This window comes from Lynx rufus, unplaced genomic scaffold (genome assembly GCF_022079265.1).
Source record: "Lynx rufus isolate CCGP_SWC_20201006 ecotype Redwood Valley unplaced genomic scaffold, mLynRuf1.p SCAF_21, whole genome shotgun sequence".
Taxonomy (NCBI): Eukaryota; Metazoa; Chordata; class Mammalia; order Carnivora; family Felidae; genus Lynx; species Lynx rufus.
This window is the reverse complement of record NW_025814836.1, coordinates 4,823,005-4,829,621: the sequence shown is the minus strand read 5'-3', so window position 1 is coordinate 4,829,621 and position 6,617 is coordinate 4,823,005.

Below are 6,617 nucleotides of genomic sequence, written 5' to 3'. Positions count from 1 at the left end.
TGCTGTTCCCCAGATTGGGGGAGGGAGCACAGCAAAAATGTCTCCTGGTCAGTTTTCCTGTGAATAGATTGTACCTGTAGTGAAAGGCTGCCACCCAGCGCCTTGAGCAATGAGCCTATAGGGGCTGTCTTGGGTTTTTGTGCAGCAAGTATGCGTTCTGTTTCGTTTTTTCACCCAGCTTTCTGCTCAGGCTTTAAGTTTGCATATATAGATTTATAAAAACTTTTAAGAGCAGAGGCACGGTGACCAGAATGCTGGGCTTGAATCTGGGTTCAAACACTTGTGAACTTTGGGTTCAAACACTTTGAACACAAGTGAACAAAGTCACTTGTGTGACTTTGGGTGTGTTTCTAGACCTCTCGGGGCCTCAGTTTCCTAAAATGTAAGAGGGATGGAAATAGGAAACAACTCATATGGTTGTTATTTGGGTTAATGATAAAGTACCTGGAAAATTACCTGATACATAGGAAGCAGAATATGTGTTTATTAAATTAATTAATTAATTAAAAATAGCTGCTCACATAGAATGCAGACTTCAAACCATGTAGTCTTCATAGTTCTATTGTCTTGAATTTCTGCTTCTGAATTTTAAATTTTATCATAAAAAGGACTTTAGTCTCTCTGCAATATCATTTCAAATATTGTCCACGTTCCACAAATGTATTAAATCATTTTACCTCTATCTCAAATTGTTTTACCTCTATCTCAAATTGTTTACATCTTTTTTTTAATGTTTATTTATTTTTGAGAGAGACAGAGAGAGAGAGAGAGAAAAAGTGTGAGTGGGGGAGGGGCAGAGAGAAAGGGAGACAATCTGAAACCAGCTCCAGACTTGGAGCTCCTAGCTGTCAGCAGAGAGCCCCATTCAGGGCTTAAACTCATTAACTGTGAGATTGTGACCTGAGTTGAGTCGGATGCTTAATCGACTGAGCCACCCAGGCACCCCTAATTGTTTATATCTTATTTTATATGTTTCCTTTGTATTTGTTTTAGTTCTGATGCTTTGGGATAAAAATTTCACTAATGTTTTAGTGGGTATGACTTTTAATACTAGCAAAAATGCTTTTTATTTAAGTCAAATGTCATATTTTAAAGATTTCTTCCACAAAAGTCCTCCTGAAGGCACAAAAGATAGACTGGAGATTGTCGAGTGGTCACACAAACGGAACTTCACAGTATCTTGTTTTATATTGAAAAATTGGCCTGATTTTATATCTTGTTCTGTACTATATTTGTATTATATTTGTTTTATCTTAAAGTTGTTTTTTTGTTTTGTTTTGTTTTTTTACCCCCTACAAGGGACTTTTACCCAAGTAGCAGCACATCTTATTTTGAAGCCTGGGTAGGATTTTTATAGTTTCCTCAAATTCAGGAAATGCAAAACAATTTATGTTAGTCAAAACAATCACAATCTACATTTCACTTTTCTATAATCTTGCAACATAACAAACTCAAAATAGAAATCTGCTTTCAAAACAAACTTAAAACAATTTTTTTAAATTTATTTTTTTATTTTTTTTTTAAGTAATCTCTACACCCAGCGTGGGGCTCAAACCCACAACCCTGAGGTCAAAGAGTTGCATGCTTTGCTGACTGAGCCAGCCAGGTGCCCCCAAAACAAATGTTTTTCTCTGTTCCTCCTTCTCCTCAGACTTTTCCCCTAAGATTGAGTTATTTAGAAAACATCAAGTCTGTATATTTGAAGTTATCAGTGTTTATTTGGATTATTTAAAAAAGGAAACAATTCAGACTAATGCTGTTGGGATTTGTGTAGATGTTGCCCAAGCATCAGATTATCCAAGGACAAGAATGTGTGGGTATAAATTATCAAGACCTCATGGTTAGAATCCAACCATTTTCTTTTCACTGGCTGCCTGTTGATCTCTTCCAGTATTTACCTAATTGCCCCATTCTTACTGATGGTGGGTTTGGGTTTTGTAGTGGCTGTGATGTGGGTTCCACTGCTAGGAAGGAAGCCTGGTGTTCTTTGTCCTGCCAGAGGAATAGTGGTAGGAGTCTGTGTGCTGTGTAGGTTTGAGTGTGACAAAAGCAGAAGGTGGGAGGACCACCTAGGTGGAGAGATCTTCAGCAGGTGCAGAGTAGAGAGATCACAAAGAGCAAGTACTTCATAATGACCAAAGACTCTTGCACTTTTTTCTTAGAAATCAATAAGGAAAAGAGAATTTCAGTGAGTTCTTGATATAGCGGGTATATATTTGGTGTATATTGCAAATGTCTTCTCCTTTCTCTTTTAACATTATTATATTCTTTTGACAGACAAGTGTCCTTGAACAACGTTTTCTGTATCATTTGATTGTCTTTTATTTGGTACAGTTTACAAATTCAAATGAAAGGCAATTAAAAAAATAGAATTGTAGAGATTCTTTAGTGGTATGTCTCCATTTTACCCTTGCCCACCAACCTTCTCCTTTGAAGGTGACCATGTTAGGAACTTTTTGCATATAATTTTCTGATCAAATTTTTTTCTCTTAATTTTTTTATTTCAGAACAGCTTTATATTTACATAATTATTTCAAAGATAGTCCAGAGAATTATTCAACATCTCACATATATATTCCTCTATTGTCAAAATCTTGCATTAGTATGGTTCATTTGTTATAATTAATGAACCAATATCAAAGTCCAGACTTTATTCATATGTCCTCAGTTTCTACATAATGTCTTTTTTCTGTTCCCATATCTCATCCAGGACAACATATTACATTTAGTACTCCTGTCTCAAGGCTCTTCTTGGTGTGGCAAGACTCAGAAAGCTTCTCAGACTTTCTTTGTTTTTGATGTCCTTGACAGTTTTCAGATTACTAGTCAGGTATTTTGTAAAATTTCCCTTAATTGGAATTTAAAAAAATATATAATGCCCACACCATTATAACCACCTTTCTTAAATCACACAAGTCAGTGATTTTTAGATATTCACAATGTTTTACAACCATCCCTACTATTTAATTCCAGAACATTTCTTCATCCTATAATGAAACCCAATAACCATTAGCAGTCACTCCCTATTCATCCTTCCCCCCCATTCTCTGACAATCACTGCTCAGGTTTCTGTCTCTATGGATTTGGGTATTTTGTACATTTCATATAAATGGACTCATACAAAATGTGGCCTTTTGTGTTTGGATTTTTTTTCCATATAGCATAACATTTTTCAGAGTTCATCTATTTTACAGCATGAATCAACCCTTCATTCCTTTTTATACTAAATGATATTATAGTATAGATATGCCATACCATATAATATTTTATTTATCCATTTATCAGTTGATAAAGAGTTATTTCCTCTCTCCAACTATTATATAATAAGGCTGCAATGAAAATTCATGTACAAATTTTTGCATAGATGTGCGTTTTCATTTATTTTGGGTTATGCACTTAAAAGTAGAATTGTGGATCATAGGATAGCTTTATGGTTAAATTCTTAGGTACTCCTGACCTTTTTTCTAAAGTGGCTGCACTAATTTACATTTCTATCAGCAAAGTATGAAGGTTCCAATTTGTCCACATCCTCCTTAACACTTGTTATTGTCTTTTTGATTATAGCCCTCCTAGTGAGTGTGAAAAGCCACCTCATTGAGCTATTCTTTTGCATTTCCCTATTGACTAAGAATGTAGAATATCTTTTCATGTGCTGATTGGCCATTTGTTTATCACTTTTTGGTGAATTATTTATTCAAATCTTTTTCCCATTAATTTTTTTATCCTTTTATTGTTGAGTTTTAAGACTTCCTTTATATGATATTTGCAAATATTTTCTACCATTCTGCTGGTTATCTTTTTACTTCCTTTATAGTGTCCTTTGAAGCAAAAACTTTTATGTAATTGTGATGAAGTCCACTTTATTATATTATTATTATTGTTGTTATTATTAGGTTGCTTGTACATTAGATACATCATATCTAAGTAAACATGGTTTACTTAAGGTCACACAGATTTGCACCTATGTTTTCCTCTAAAAGTTTTATATTTTAAACGCTTACATTTATGTCTTTAATCCCTTTTGATTTAATTTTTATATATGATATAGGAGTTATGATCAGTTTTGCAAACTCTTCAGCTTTCGTTTCATAAAGAATAGTTGTTTTGTTAGTTTTATTCCAGATTTGATGTCCCTTAAGCTCATACCTTGGGTTTATGACTTGGAGATAGGTCTAGACTTTGGAAAAGATAGAATTGTTTAAAGACATAATGTGGGTCTAGCAACATAGTCCTTATAGCAAAGCTTATTGGTAAAGTCTTCTTTTCTGTACATTCACTTCCCAATTGCAGGGTATGCTTAGTCAGGGTTGTAAACTGATATAAATTATACTCTATAAGTATATGAGTGATCCAATATGGAAGTTTGGATTGTGTGTAAGGCTCAGGGAGTTCATCATACCATTTCTAGTATCTAAAGCCAGCTTCTTTTTTTTTTTTTTAATTTTTTTTTAAACGTTTATTTATTTTTGGGACAGAGAGAGACAGAGCATGAACGGGGGAGGGGCAGAGAGAGAGGGAGACACAGTATCAGAAACAGGCTCCAGGCTCTGAGCCATCAGCCCAGAGCCTGACGCGGGGCTGGAACTCACGGACCGCGAGATCGTGACCTGGCTGAAGTCGGACGCTTAACCGACTGCGCCACCCAGGCGCCCCTAAAGCCAGCTTCTTAACGCAGTATAGAAACCAGAAAATTATGAGGAGGGTAGTTAGAGTTGTCAAAAAGACTAGGCTGGAAAGGGTTTGGAAGGGGGGGATTAATAAACTAGATAATCAAGTACAATACAGTTGAGAATTAAGTATAATTTTATTTTATCTTAATGTTTACTTTTTAATTCTAAAAGTAATTAATGGTCACTATAAAAAGTATAAGCATGGTAAAAACAAAAAAAATTGTCATGGCCAAGAGAAGCCTAAGGGGACATGACTACTGAACATATATGTGGTATCTTACAACAAGAAAATGACATTAGGAAAAATCTGAGGAAATATGAATAAGGTATGGATTTTAATTAACAACAATCACATATATACCCAATTCTCATTCCCCAGTGGAAGTTACTTTGTAATATTTGGGGCAATTCTAAGAGCTAACACTTCTATAGAGTTTTTGGTCTGAATCAAACCCTGTTCTAAAGATGTATATTAACTCACTTAGCTGTCAAATCATCGTATAAGTACAATTCCTCCATATTTTACAGACTAAAGAAACAAGGCACAGGAAGTTAGATAAATTGCCTAAAGTAACATTGCTATCAAGCATCAAAACTAGAATTTGAATCCAATGAGTCTGAGTCCAAGGCATGGTTTCCATTACTAACTATAGTGGTATGTGTGTTATTTCATATATTTTTTCAGTGTGCATGTAAACATATATTTATATAAAATATCCACCTAGCATTAATTTTACATAATATTTTGCTATTTGCTCCCATGATCAGAGTTGACTTTCTATGTGTAGGGGGGTAACTAAAAATAGCCAATATGCCAGATGCCATATTTTTGGGGTAGTATGTTATGAACTCCTTCATATGTTACTTCACTTGAATGTGTAAAAATGAACCATTAGTGCAATTTTGTAGATCAAAAACCTACAAACCTAATTGATAATTTCACATGATGCAGCACAAAACTTCATTCTTTATATCAGCCAGATTATATTTATATATAATATCAGTCTATTATTCTTTATATAAATAGATAACAATTTACTAAGTCTGTCTTTCATGAGGCAGATTACATAGTTTCCAAGATTTTATTACGATAGATGTCTCCACAGAGATGTATCTTCACACTTGTTTGTATAGTGTATGTATATGATTGGGAACAGAGCACTAGTTTAGGAGAATGGGGAGGGGATTTTAGCCATGTAGACGCCATTAGCCCACCTTCAGCCTCAGTTTTTTGATGTGGAGAATTGAGAAAATAGAAAAGCTATGTAAAATACTATGCAAATACAACTTCAGGATTCTTTCCTTAGCTTTCTCATCTTAGCATTGTCTTTTCCATGTTATACATATGTAGCAATTTTGGAGTTACCAATGAGTGCCTTAAATCTGTAGACAGAGTGTTACTAGGAAAAAAGAAAATCATTGTATGTACTTGTTCATTAATGTTGTATGAGAGTGATATTTTCCCCACTCCAGTTATCACTGATTATTGGTAAAAATCTCAATGTATCCAAGTAAAGGCTTTGTTTTATTCAGGGATCGAAACTCATTTTTTGTTTTATGAGAAATGAGTAGCCAACTTTTTCAATTTAATTACCTATCCATTCTTTATTAGAGAGTTTACTTACATTATGATTGTTTTGACATAATTTTCATAATTTGAAAAAAATACTTGTAGAAAGCAGAAAAAGAGGGGGGGAACCCCACCAAATTTGAATAATGAATGTAATATCTTTTTCTTTTCTTTTAGACAGATTGAATTATCTAGCGTATTTGCATTGACTGTGGTTTTGCATTGATTTAACTTTTTCAAATTAGCATTTCTGACATGTCCTATTGGAAGACTTGAAGGTGATTGTAAATCAGGATTGTTTGGCCCATGGTGCCTACAAAGATTTGTTGGGGAACCGAGAATTATTTCCTCAACATTTTACGTGTTTTAAAAAAGAA